Here is a 14,812-nt window from a genome sequence, read left to right as displayed (position 1 = left end):
CTCTCTCTCTCTCTCTCTCTCTCTCTCTCTCTCTCTCTCTCTCTCTCCCTGGAGCTCCATGCTTGCCCCAGAGATCTATCTTTCAGACTGGAATTACAGGCAAGGAACTGAAGTCAGACTCTCATGTCTGCATGGCAAACACTTACCTACTGTACCACTTCCCTGGACCATGATGTAGAAATGTTAAGATCTCTCACAAAGTAACAGCTCCCTTATTTTGGAGATCTGAAGAACAATTTAACAGCTATTTTGTAGAAAAAGAAATCTTCAGAGCTACAATGATGAGTCTGTTGTTGTTCACTTTTTTTCTTAGTAATCTTGCTCTTAAAATCTAGATAACTTCTTCAATCCTTATTATTGTAAATCTAAGACACTGAAAATGCTTCCTCATTATTAACAGAACTATGAAAAACTTAGTCATCACTCAATGAATATGTCATAAAAATCTAAATCTGATGCAATTGCTTTCTCTCAAATTCTCACCCACCTCCACTTCTTATTTTTTCATTAAGGGTAGATTTGATCTTTATTTCTTTCTCTATCCTCAAAGTATATGAAATCACTTGGAAGAAAGAGGAGGTGTAGAAGGCTCCCTTCTGTTCTTTAGAGTTAGAAACTTTGAAGCTGAAAATGGATTTACAGTTTTATAAGACATCTTAACTCTATTCTCATTTGTATCTTCATCCGTCTCTACCCTCTACCCAGCAACTGTGCATATTCTTTTGTCTTGTTCTTCCTCTCCAAGGCCAGTCTTAAGGTCTAGCTTCAATTTAGGGGCGAACAGCTTCCTTACTGTCACAAGTGTGGCATTTTCCTGCTGGAAGCATATGGCAGTATTAGCTGGAGGAGTCTTATTCTGAAGCAGGATTTGCCAAACAGTGAGTCAGTCTCAACAGAGAAAATTCTATGGGCTGAGTCCAGCACTGAAAAATGAACCAAGACACAACACGATGGCTCAGTAGCTAAAAAGGCAGTTGCCACCAAGCCTGAGGACCTGAGTTCCATGCCCAGAAACTACATGGTAACTCCTTAAAACTATCCTCTGATCCCACATATGGTCCCATCATGATGAACACATGGAAACTAAATTTAAAAAAAACCAAAAGCAAAAGAACTAACAGTTGTGACATCACATCTACTTTGAAGTTCAGTTTATATTGCATACCTATAAGCACATGTACAAAACCTGACAGGAGCACATTTCTTTCTCTCTGAGACAGAGCCTCATCAAAAATATACCTTTTATATTCCTTAAGTGTGGAAGGCATTTTAAAGATTTAAAATATGAATATAAGCATTAGTTTATTGAAATAATAATGTTGACCTAATATATCAAATAAATACCGATGCCAGCCCTGAGACAGGTTTTTATTATTTTGATCTCAACTTGTGGCAATCCTCCTGCTTCAGCCTCCCAAGTAGTGAGATTATGGGCATGAACCTCCATATATGCTCCAAATATCTTTTAAACAACCACTAGTTGGCAAATATATCAAGTTATTTTCAATAGTCTTTTGTACAATAGAAGGATCCAAAATTAAAATAATTCTAACTTTTAAAAAAGATTTATCTTTACTTTTGTGTGCCTACCACCCTGTGGAGAGCCGCATAGTGCTGCGCCCTTAAGATGGCGCCCGTCTCCGCCTTCTGCCACCTGTTGGCGAGTGCTCTTAGGAGTAAACAACTCCTTATTTGGCTGTGGCTGGTGATCTGGCTTGTCTCCGTGTTTGTGGGCCTATCTGCTGTTGCCACGTGACAGTTGGGGGTTGGCTAGTCCTAGAGTACTTAAGCCTGGGAGATGCTTTCCCCCCGGGGTGGGGGGGGGGGTTGTCAGTCAGAAGATTGTTCAAAGGTCCTGAATAAACTGCTTGGAGAAGAGCTCGCGCGTTGCGTCTTCCTTGCTGGTCGAGGGTGGACGCGACACGACCCCACACCCTACAGGGACCAGAAGAGCTGAACAGTTGCAAGCCACTCAGTGTGTGCTGGGAGGCACACAAATGTTCATAACCTGTTAGCCCTCTCCAGCTCCAGACAGTTTTTAAAAATAGAAGAAAAGAAAAAAAAAAAGAAGGTGAGATAATACTTCTTTTTACCCTCTATATGTGCACCTGGACGCAGAGAGCAACCTAAATTTTCTTGGCTACCAGATTTTTTTTTTTTTTTAATGTAAGTCACATTCCAGTGAGTGACTGTGACTAGGGACACCTAGTCCCTCAAAAGTTGACTGAAAAAAGAAATATCTTAGAAAAAAAAGAATCCAGAGTAATGCTTACAGTTCTTTTCAGATTTTTGCTGAGTGGCACTTACATTTAAAACATGGCAGTTTTATACCTCAACATCAAAGATGACATTACCTCAGAGTAAAGAGTTGGAAAATGATTTTCCAAGCAAATGGACCCTAGAAGCAAGCTGATGTGGCCATTCTAATAGCTAACAAAACAGATTTCCAACCAAAATTAATCAAGAGATGAAGAAGGACACTTCATACTCATCAAGGGAAAACTCCATCAAGATGATATCTCAATTCTGATCATCTATGCCACAAATTCAAAGATATGTAATCTGGTAAAAGAAGAAGGCACCATCAACAGGAAAGAACAGCAGCCTACAGAATGAAAGAAGATTTTACCAACTCTTCCTCTGACAAACGGCTAATTATAATTCATATATATATATATATATATATATATATCAAGAAACTAGATATCAACTAACCAAATAACCCAATTTAACCAGATAATTCTAACCAGATCTAACCAGATAATTCTCAACAGAGGAATCTCAAATGGCTGAGAAGTGCTTAAAGAGGGATGTTCAAGTTCCATAGCCATCAGGGAAATGCAAATCAAAATGATTCTAATTCCATCGTACACCTGTCAGAATAGCTAAGATCAAGAACAGAAGAGACAGCTTATGCTGGCAAGGATGTGGAGTGAGGAGAACACTCTTCCATTGGTGGTGGAAACACAAACTTGTACAGCCACTTTGGAAATTAATGTGGTGGTTTCTCAGGAAATTGAGAATCAAATCTACCTCAACGCCCAGCCAATACCACTCCTAGGCAAATAGCCAAAAGATGCTCCATACTTTCACAAAAACACTTGTGTTCAACTATGTCCATAACAGCTTTATTCATAATAGCCAGAAACTGGGAACAACTCAGATGACTGTCAATGAAAAATGGATAAAGAAAATGTGCATTTATGCAATGGAGTATTACTCAGCTGTTTAAAAAAATACATCATGAAATTTGCAGGAAAACTGATGGAATTAGAAAAAAAAAAACCATCCTGTAAGTAACCCAGACTCAGAAAGACAAACATAGTATGTACTTACTTATAAGTGGACATTAGCTGTAAAGTAAAGGACAATCATGCTACAATCCACAGACCTAGAGAGGCAACATAACAAGAGGGGCTCAAGAAGGATGCATGAATCTCCCTGGGAAAAGAAAACAGAACAGATATCACAGATGGACTAGGGGTGGGTGGGGATTGGGAACAGGAGGCATCAGGTTGAGGGAAGATGGAGAAAATACTGTGAGATACAACTAGAATTAAGGGGCACTTCAAGTGCAAGGAAGAAATCTATTCCAATGGAAACTCCCAGGAATCAAAGACAGTGACTCTAGCTAAGACTTCTAGAGTAAGGGGAGATACAATGTTTGAACTGGCCATGTCCTGTAACCAGACAAGACTTCCAGTAGACGGATTGGGACACCGTCCTAGCCTCAAACCTTCGACCTACAATATGTCTTGCCTATAAGGTGTCCTGGGGTAAAGGTGGTGCAGAAACTGTGGGAGAGCCCAACCAAGACTTGTCTAACTTTGAGACCCATGCCATGAAAGGGAACCCACCTCTGTCACTGCCAAGAGCCAGGAACCAGAGGTTAGATAAGCCCACACTCCTAGGATAGAACCAAATACCACCACCACCATCACCACCACCGGCAACAGCAGCAGCAGCAGAAGGGAGAGAGAGGAAGGAAGGGAGGGAGGGAAGGAGGGAAAAAGGAAAGAGGGAGGGAGGGCGGGAGGAGCCAAAAATGGGCTTCTAATGATACTCTGCTAGACTCATAGACACAAGCATAGGATGACATAAAGGTAATTGGCCTCATCCAGCAACTGATGGAAACAGATGCAGAGATCTACATCCAAACATTAGGCAGAGCTTGGGGGAAATCCTGCAAAAGAGGGGGAGGAAAGATTCTAGGAGCCAAAGGGGACAAGGACGCCATAAGAAAACCCATAGAATCAACTAACCTGGGCCCATAGAAGCTCAGAGAATGAACTGACAATTAGAGAGCCTGCTGGGTCTGACTTAGACCCGCTGCATATATGGTATGGTTGTGTGGTTTGGACTTCTAGCAGGACAGTGGGAGCAGGGTTGGGGTAGGGCTATCTCTGACTCTTTTGCCTGTTTTTAGGACCCCTTTCCTCCCACTGGGTTGCCTTGTCCAGCTTTAATACAAGAGGAGCTGCCCAGTCTTATTGCAACTTGATAGGCCATGTTTGTTGATATTTCTAGGAGGGTTGCCCTTTTCTGAAAGGAAGTGGAAGAGTGCTGGAAAGGGTTGGGGTGAGAAAAGGTACTGGGAGGAGAGGAAGGAAGAGAAACTTTGGTGAATCTAATAGATAAGAGAAAAAATAAAAAGTTACACTTAGCCTCACCATCTCTCACACATCCTGGGCTGTAGGAACTGGAACAGACAACATAATATAAAACTGTTTCAAGAGTGGTAACCCTGTGGCCTTCAATCTTTCAGTAACCTGATTAAACACCACATGGAGAGTCTTTCACTCCATGAGAATTATGGATTCCACCTGTTGAGTCTTTAAGATTAGAAAACTTGGAGAATTAACATTAAGATTTTGGCCTGGTGATGTAGCTCACTTGGTAAAATACTCATATAATATGTATAAAGACCTGAGTTTGTTTCCTAAAACCATATAAACTGTGTATGGTGGTTCATCTATACCTGTAATCTGAGCACTTGGAATATAGAGGCAGGAGGATAAGAAGTTCAAGGTCACCCTTGGCTATGTAGTAAGTTCCAAACCAGCCTTAAAAACAAACAAACAAATAAAAAAACAAAAAGGAATTCCCTATAGCATAAATTGTTCTAGAAAAAAAACAAAATAGCAGGTATAAAATAAAGCAAGACTGACCAATGGTATCACAGGCTGGCAGTCAAATTGCTGCACAGGATAAGGCAGAAAGCTCACAAATTCAACACCAGCTTAGCTTATACCTTAGGCTAAGGGTAGATAATTCAGTGGGGGGGAGGGGGAGAAAAAGTATAACATGTAAAATACAATTTAAATTTAAATAATAGTACAAAGTTAGCTGTAAGTATTAAGATAGAATTAATCTAGATATTAGGCAATGATATACCTAATTCCAACCAGTCAGACTTCTAAAAGACTTAAAAAATTAAAACTGAATCAAAGCATGCACTCAGCAAAACCAGGAGAAGACAAAGGCAGGTCATTGTGATTTTTGAGGTCAGTCTGATCTACAGTTGAGACCTTATCTCAAAAAATAATTTAAAAAAATTTTTTTTAAATTTTCATTTTGATATCTTCACAGTCTTTATGTAGTTCAGAAACTGACGGCAACCCTTTTGTTTCAACTTCCCAAGTACTGGGATGACAATGTGGGACATCCTGGTGGGCCTTTGCCTTTTAATTCCAAAGACTGCATATAATTTTATAGTGAACTAGTATCCCAAGTTATGTACAGTTCAATACATTTAAACCTAAATCACCCATAATTAGGTTTAATGTTATTTGAATTTTAAAAATAAATCTGTTTCATTACTGTAGAAAATAATAGCTTAAGATTCATAGAACAATTCTTTATTCCACGTAAATCATTAGAAAATGATCAATGTTTTATTTAGTTCATTATATTTTATATAGATATATGTTTAAAATCAGATTTCTTAATAAATATTTGCTCTGAAAACTATTTTTAGGTATTCAGTATCTTTTTGGTTAATAGAGACAGGAAAATACACTTACACACATACACATAATTAAAAGGATCTTATAAATGAAGTATTAAGAAAAACACATGGTATAAATCAACTTATTTAAAAGATTATATGTGATATCTATGGCACAGAACGCATCATCATTATACTTAGTATAATGGGAGAAAAAAACAGATATAACAAAATGCTGGTATTTTCAGAAGTCAGCACAGACTTAAACAAAAAATTAACCTTAATTTTCAAGCACCATCTCAAACATGTGATCTATTTTTATTGTTTCCAATGATCGCCTACATATTTTAATTAGATAGAGACGTAATCAGTTATAACCAAGGAATTATGAAAGATCTTAAACAATTATAAAGTTAAGAAACCTTTCCATGGTGAATGAGAGAACATCAAAGGAATAAGATAACCTAAAATAATGGATTTTTTTATTTTTAGTCAAGTTGATTAATCAGGCAAAAAGAGCTGACAAAGGAGTATCTTCCATCACACACCATGTTAACTAAGACCTTGATTTAAAAAATGTTATGTTACTGAAACAGGTGACTGATAAAGGATATATCCTCATACATATAATAATGCTTTTGAGATCACATGTAATCCACATGCATACATGCTTGCCCGTTCTGTCTCTCTTTCCCTTCTTCCCCCTACTGATTTTCCAATCATAGAAGGGGTGCAGGGAATGGAAGAGAAGGAGAAAGGAGAGGATAAAAAAGAGAAGGTTAGTGGAGAGAAACTATGCTGCCAGAAATGCTCCTATTGAAATTCGGCAAGCTTTCTGGCTCTGATGTTAAATTCCATGAGTGGACAGTGAGGCGAAGTTATAAAGACATTCTTGCCAACATCACTAGTGTTGTAGAAACACTGAAAAAAGAAGGAAAAATATATCTGAATGCTTATCATTCCCTAAGAAATCAGGAAACACAATTTATAATGTTAATGACAGACTTTGAAGTGTTTTAAGATAAATTACTGTAGGTACTGTAGGTAAGACGTGCTGATATCATAATTATGGTAAAATTTACAGCAAAATAATGTTTATATCAAAGTTGGCACTGAAAGCAACGAAGGAAGCTCATGCCCCTCCTAAGACCAAAGCCAAGTGAATGCCTTGAACCCCAAGAAAGTAGTGCTGCAAGGGTCCACGACCAAAAGGAAGATTCACACACCACCCACACTCTAGCCTAATACCCTAAAGAGAGTAAAACAAGCTTGACCATTACACCATCATCAAATTCCCCCAATCACTAAATCAGACACGAAGAAGATTAACAGCACACTTGTGTTCACTGTGGATGTCAAGGCCAATTAGCACCAGATCAAAGAGGCCGTGAAGAAACTCTATGATAATGATGTGGCCAAAGTCAATCTGTTGATTAAAGTCTAATGGAGAGAAGAAGGCTGTGTTCGACTGGCTCCTGATTATGATGCTCTGGATATTGCCAGGAAGATTGGGATCATCTAAACTGAGCCCAGCTGGCTAATTCTAAATATACATTTTTTATCATTAAAAAATAATGTTGATATTAAGATTAATTACCCTCTATTAAAAGTAGGCATATCCTGTTCAAGCTAAGTGAAAAAATTGTGGTTTTTTTCAAAGTACAAAACTGCATCATATGTGCAGATAGAAAGAAATTTAGGTACAACTTTCAAATAAGCAGCAGTAAAGTAACTCCCGAGCCAAGAAACCAATGCTGAAAAAATTTCAGAAAACTAAACCACAAACTTCCACCACCAAATTGAACATACTGTATGGACTAAAGTTATGTTTTAATTACTGTGCTTAAGAGATCTCCGCAACAAAAATGCCTCTAACCTGTAAACCCCATTTTCCCAAGAACAGAAAACTTCCTGGGCTATTGTTCATGAAAGATAACAAGCCATCAAGGTAGGTTGCCCCAACCTCATGGATGTACTTGATTACATGTAGACAGGAGGAAAATAGGCAGGAAGTCAGTCAGGATATATTTTTGTCCCTGCTTGGACAAAGGCAAAAAGTAGTTTTGTGGATATTGCCTTTATATTGCACAGATCTAAGGTAACACACAGCATTCTCTGAGAATCCTGGTATGGATCTGGCTAAGTGTTCATCAGAACAGTAGGTTTAAATAAAGCACGCTTCAAATCTGGTTTAAGATCTGTGGTAATGGTCTTAATTTCACCCAATGGAATTAACGTTTTTCTGGAGGCCCCAGTGAGATCAGACCACCACCCATGCAAATTATAAAGAAGGATCTTCACTACAAACTACAGTGCTGAAGGGCTGGCCACCTCAGGAGGCACACATCTTTAGATGTTCCAAGGCTCCTCACAGTGCTTTTGTTTTCCTGGACTACCAGAGTGTACTGCAGTGCTGAGAAAACCAGCAGCCATCTAAGTCAGTCTGGTTATGTGCTGTGAGATCCCGGTCTGGGATGTAGACGGGTTTGACAGGACCCAAATACACTCTGGCCCAGGTCAAGGAGCAAGATGTCACCTATGTGGCTCTGGTGGTTTGGAAAGCTTTGTCTGTTTGTGTGTTCTCTCGTATGTCTGTAAGTTTTGTTACAAATGTGGTAGCCAAGATGAACATGGGTCAGGGTCAGCTGAATATATAAATGATGGTGATCACATGTTTTGTTTCTGACTGGTCCCCTTTGAGTACGTGGGTTTTTCTGTGTTCTGTACTATTGGTTTTGTTTTTGCTATCTCTGCTGCCACCAGCCACAGCCACCATCCACCATCCACAGCCACCAACACTAAAGCTGCTTGCCATGGCTACTCTGATAGCCACGATACTCTGTCCAAGGAAAAATTTATCTCTGAGCTTTCTGGTCACTGGATTCAGTTTAGCAGGGACTCTAATGTCTTTTGGATGTGGGTAATACTAAAGTTGTTTTATGCTGTTCTACTTTACTGAAAAAGCTAGTTCTGCAGTTGAGACTATGGCTCTCCCTTCTCTAAATCCAAGCATGCTTATTTAAAAACACTTTCCTCTATGTCCTGTGTCAGGCAAGCCACCTGATTCTGTGATGGAGAAAAGAAAACAAAGAAAAACAGTCAAAGATTAGACTACAGATTTCATTTACTATCTTTGCTAAGATATAAACCTTATCTCAAGATTTGTAAGACTATCATGTGCACTCTCTGTACCTCAAGATTTGTAAGTTTATTGAGTATGACTAAAATTGCAAGAAAAAAGTTAACTTAAAACTTGTAACACAGGGTGTTTGTTGAAAGCTAAAAATCTATACATAGGTATCTTAAAAGAACCTTGTGTAGTGACACCATTTCAGGATATAAGCAAAAGATGGCTTGCCACCATCTTATCTGCTGTCCTCAGTCACATGTCTGGAAGCCATCTTTGCTAGATCAGAGAGGGTGAATGTCATGAGACTTCACCCTCTTGATGAAAAGTATCCACATGGTAGACACCAACCAAGGAGGTCTCCAAGATATTTTGAATTAGTATATATTTTTATATGATAATTCCTGTCCTGAAAACAAAGTCATAAAAAATGAGGTTTATGAAAGATAACATTTAAAACAGTGCCTTCTTTAATAAGGTATTAAAGCTGCATCTCCATGCATTTATATACAACAAAGTACCTTGTGCTGGTAGCCTACTGTTATAATGTAGAATCACCCAGGTGGTATTGGTTTTAAAGTCATAAAAGGGTCATGAAAAGCAACTGAGACTTTGCATTGTGTGGCAGAGTTCAAGTTTCTAAAAAGATCTCAGAAGAGAGACTCTAGCAGTTTTGGAAATGTTTGTGCCAAGTGACCAGAAACAACAGCCATAATAAAATGGAGCCAGATGGAGCAGAGAAGACAGGCTGTATGCACTGCCAAAGCTGAGACTGGAGAAGTGACCTAAGCCCCTTGAGGAAGCCCAGGGACAATGAATGAATACCAGATATTGAGCACTGAATTGTTTGCACTACTGAACTACTGAAATTTGGTTTTGCCTTATTGTGGTTATACCCTGTTTCTTCTCACTTGGAGTAAAATAGTGTACTTTTAAAAGGGTACTTTATTTTTGATATTGCAGGGGCCTACAGTTTAGATTTTTAAACTTCTTTTAGAGGAAATATAAATTAAAAAACTGGAGATTTTAAAGATCAGCTTTTTAAAATATTTAAATTTATAAGGCTATGGGACATTTATAAAATGCTTTATATTATGATGTCCTTATTAACATTAAATAAATAAATAAATAATAAATAAATAATAAATGGCTAATATTGTGGCCACTGCTATAAGCACCAAACACCAGAAACAAGGATATTCCTATTTCATGATGCAGGACGATAATGACCTAAGCCGTCTGGCAGAAAGCCCACAGAATGTCTCTTCTTACCTAAAGTCTATCCAGGCTAGCAGAGACTGATTTGCAGATGTAGGTCTAACCTCCTTGTCTTTGATAACCTTGATAAGCTTTAGATATTTTGATAAACTGAGTCTTAAAAGAAACTGTAATATTCTGCAATGGTACACTAAAAAAGCACCAGGAAAGTAGTTACCAATTTTCTTATGGACTGTGTGATTTAAAATTTTATTTTCATATTAAAAGAGCTTCAATTCAGAAAATGGTATAAGGCTCAAACTTAACAGAGATAAAAGCTACTAACTAAACTGTTAAAGTTGGTTAAGACATGGAAGCTAACAGTCAGAACTATACTTAGTCATGCTAAGTCCAAATTAACTAATTATAGTAATAACCTTTATCTAGCCTCCTAAAGCTCAAGGTTCTCAAGGTTAAACCTAACACAAGTAAATTTAACAGATGGTCCTCACATTCTTCAGAGATCTGCTGACTATGGCATTTTAAATGTTTATTTAAAAAACTTCCCATTATATGAGAAATTAGAAGGAACTCTAAGATCTCCAAATAGAATGGGACACCCACTTTCCCACCTGGGTTGCAGTAACACTAATCACTGAGAAAAACTTCCCTATGCTCGCCTGTTGCCAGGAATATGCACAAGGCTGTGAACACTGCTGGGCTAACTGCTCTACTCTGCTTGGTCAAAGAAAGATCAGCCTCTCAAGTTCCTCATCTACATGAAAATCTCATGGACCTGGGTCTGGCAGTCAAAGGCCTACTGCTCTGTGTGACTCAAGATCAAATGCTGTCTTGTAGGACAGATGAATACTGACCATTGCCACCAATGAAGTTTGAGACCACATGAGCCTATGGCAACCAACTAGGTAGTAGGTATATCTCTGTCATTTTAACTGATACATAGGCCGCTTGGATTATACTTCCTACTATAATTTATCCTTCTCAGATCTCTGATGGCATTTAAGGCAAGAAAAATGTAGATTTATCAGTTTAGCAGCAGCAGGCAACCAGCTCCTTCCTAGAGGCTGCAACTACCTTGTAAGTTCATTTCATATGTAAAAATCAGGCCTTGCTTTTTCCTAGAGCTCCTAGACCTTCTGCTGAGAAAGGCAGACAGGTTTGCCTTGCTAGAAAACTTTATATTAAAGACTAAACAAGTTTCAGATGTAATTCTTTTAAATATTCCTTTATTTATTTAAAAGAACTTGCTTTACAATGACTGCTCTCAGTAACTACTTGTGTCTCTGGTAAATGACTAGATGAAATTAAAAGGTTTTATCTTTATATAAATTCTGATGATCTAAGAAAATGTTATAAGGTGTGCAAAGGTCTGAGGATGTGAAAACGTTTATGTAATTTCCGAGTGTCTAAGAAAATGTTTTAAGGTATGTAATACAAGTTGTAAAAGTATAAGAAAGAGATTTAAGTACTAATGTTTCAGATTTCCTCCTTCCTCTTTATGCTATTGTTATACTAAGATTTCAGTGTCAGAGTTTTAGCACTGATCAGTGAAGTCTGGTAAGCTGTTAAAGCACTACCTACTATATACTACTATCAGTCACAAGCTCAAAATTTCTATTTTCCTTTTGTTATCATCAAAGTATAGACTTAAAAGTGCTTCTCATCAGGCTAAAAACACCTCTGTCCAATCTATACATATCTAATTCTCTGGACAGAGAAAAGAATTTTCATGCTTTTTTAAGTCAGCACATAGCTTTTGCTATAACTCAAAGGCATGAGTCTACTCCAGCTGTTTTACAGACATCTGTTAGCTGCTTTTTCCACATTGTGGATTTTAGAACAGGTTACAAATAGTGGTAATGCTAATATAGCTAAAACTTTTATCTCTTTTTGTAAACTGAAAATTTTATGTAAGCTTCAGGAAGTTGAGGAAGTCACACAAGTTGGAACCACCTCTCACAGGTCAAATGACCCCAGATAAGTACAGCCTAAGTTTCCTACCTTCCCTACCTGCTTGCCCCTGAGGGTGTGATTATGCAGCCCGCCCCTCCTTGGGACGCCTCCCTCCACAAGGACAGTGGGCCTGAAAGTTCCAAATGTAAGATTTTCCTTTACATTCCTAAACTGTAACTTCTGTGCCCAGTCTGTATCTGTCTCAGCAGATTTCCACTTGGCTGACAGACACCATCCAAAAAACAGCTGCTGACTACAAATTGTTCCAAATGGCTGCCAGGATGTATGCCTGCCCCTGACTGGACAAAGCAGGAAAAACAGAGCCTTTATAAGTGTGGAAAACTAACATAGTTTGTAGCCATTCTCTGGTAATTCCTGAGCATAGACCTGACCAGCGCCCATCATCCTGGCCAGTATTTAATAAAGCTTGCTTCAAATTTGGCTCAAAATTGTGGTAGTGGTCTCATTCTTTAATCAGTGGGATTAACAAGACCTCTTACAAACATTAACAGAAAGTTACAATAACAAAGAAAAAGTAAAGGTTCAAATCTTCCCTTTTATTTACTGCCTTGTTACCTTTTCCCCATTTCTCTACCCCTCTGGTGTGTATTTAATGTGTACATGGGGCAGGGGAGATATACAAACAGTCAAGTGTGCAAGCGTGCTCTCATATAAAGATCAGAGGACAACCTTGTTGAAAGGTTTCAGTTTCCACACATGGTGTCTTTGTTTGCAGTTGTGTACTCTGCCTCTCATCTTGCCAAGTGAACACTGGATTACAGACACAATCCAGCTTTATGTGGGTGCTAGGGATTCAATCTCATGCCTCCCACACTCACACGGGAAATGCTTTACCTACTAAGCTACTACTCAGCCCTATTTTTTCTTTCATTTCTTACAACAATGCTAACTAGAATTAATCAACTCTTAAAAATTATTACATTATCTGTGTGTATAGGTACCCAGAGGCCAGGAGAGGGAGATGGATGCACTGGAGCTAGTTACAGCTAGTTAGGAGCCGCCTGAGTCCTAGGAGCCAAACTCTAGTCCTCTGCAAGAACGGCACTTTAAAAGTGCTGAGGTATCTCTCAAGCCCATTTGATCAATTCTTAACTAATATTACTATGGAAACAATTGTGACAAAAGACTGAATGTTTTTCCTTTGAGATAGGAAGATGGCCAAGGATATTCACTCTAACCATTACTGTTCAGTCTGGCATTATAGACTGTTGCCAGAACAATAAAGAAACTGCAGTGAAATGCACCTACATCAGACAAGGACAGTCTTTTTCAATGGATCACATAAATGTAAAGAAATCCTATAAAATCTACAAAAATCACTACCAGAACCAATAATTGAGTGCAGTAATACTACGGACGTCAAAGTCAACATTTAAAATCACCTTTTTGCACATTAGCAATGAACATTCAGAAAGAGAAATAAAAATATTTTTATAATAGTATCAAAAATATGAAATACAGATGCTCATGCATTGTAAAACTATACGAGACCACCAAAAGAAGAAAATATCAGTGAGACATTAAAGCTGGATTAAACAGAGAGATACAGTCTTGCTTGATGAACAACCCTGTATTATTAAACTCTGCCTTCCTCTCCTGGGAACCAAACCCAGTTTCTCATATCACAATACTGTTAAAATTTCAATCTTATTTAAATCTATCTATAGATTCAACATAATCCCAAACAGAATTTAAATAAGCTCTTTTTTATAAACTGATGCAATAATTTTTAAAAAGATATGAAAATGAAAGAAAACTAGATTAACCAAATATACATTTAAAAAGAAGAACAAAACAGAAGGATTTATACAATTTGATTTTGGAACTTACTATAAAGCTACAATAATCCATAAAGTATGGTACTGGTGGAAGGTCAATGGTACAGACCTATCTATCTACCCTGAAAAATACAGGATAACTCCACTACCCAAGAGGGGAAAAAAGCACATATCCTCCCTGAAAAACTACGTGCAAATGGTAACACGAGTCACTTGATTCAATTTCCAACAGGATCACACAAAGAAAAGTAGTAACTGTAAGTGCAAGAGTGTAGATGAATTTCAAAATAATCATGCTGAGTGAAAGACAGGAACATAAGAGAATGGAAATGTACAATTCCACACATGTAAATACTAAAATATATAAACTCCTCTACAATACAAGTTACTTTAGTAGTTTCTAGGGGGGAAACTGATAAAAAAAAAAAAACCAGAATGAAAAAAAGTTCCAGGTGATCCAGTATGTTCTTTTAAGTGATAGATATATTTTATTATCTTAATAGTTTTTACATAAGTAAATATGTTAGCTTTTGTCAAAATGGATGTCTAATTACAGCATACTGCTGTAAATCACTCCCCAATAAAGGAGAGCGCACATTCTAAAACCATTGTTGAAAGTCAACTCTAGAATGAGCAGAGGTTTTTTTCCCCCCAATCTGCTTTTATACCATTTTAATTACATGCAAGTATTAAGGTCAGTTCTAGGTTGAGGAACTAGCAATACATAGATGCAAATAGTCGAGGATCAAGCAAGACAATAAACACAAA

At 37.8% G+C, this 14,812-nt stretch overlaps 1 protein-coding gene across 2 annotated transcripts in view; it reads right to left on the bottom strand.

The window, feature by feature from the left end:
• Nucleotides 1–14,812, bottom strand: part of Rngtt (RNA guanylyltransferase and 5'-phosphatase) — a 200,989-nt gene that overhangs the window by 56,088 nt on the left and 130,089 nt on the right. The window lies entirely within an intron of this gene.

This window comes from Grammomys surdaster, unplaced genomic scaffold (genome assembly GCF_004785775.1).
Source record: "Grammomys surdaster isolate TR1022 unplaced genomic scaffold, NIH_TR_1.0 97, whole genome shotgun sequence".
Classification (NCBI taxonomy): domain Eukaryota; kingdom Metazoa; phylum Chordata; class Mammalia; order Rodentia; family Muridae; genus Grammomys; species Grammomys surdaster.
Note: the sequence above shows the minus strand (reverse complement) of the source record. Positions and strands in the feature narration are given on the sequence as shown.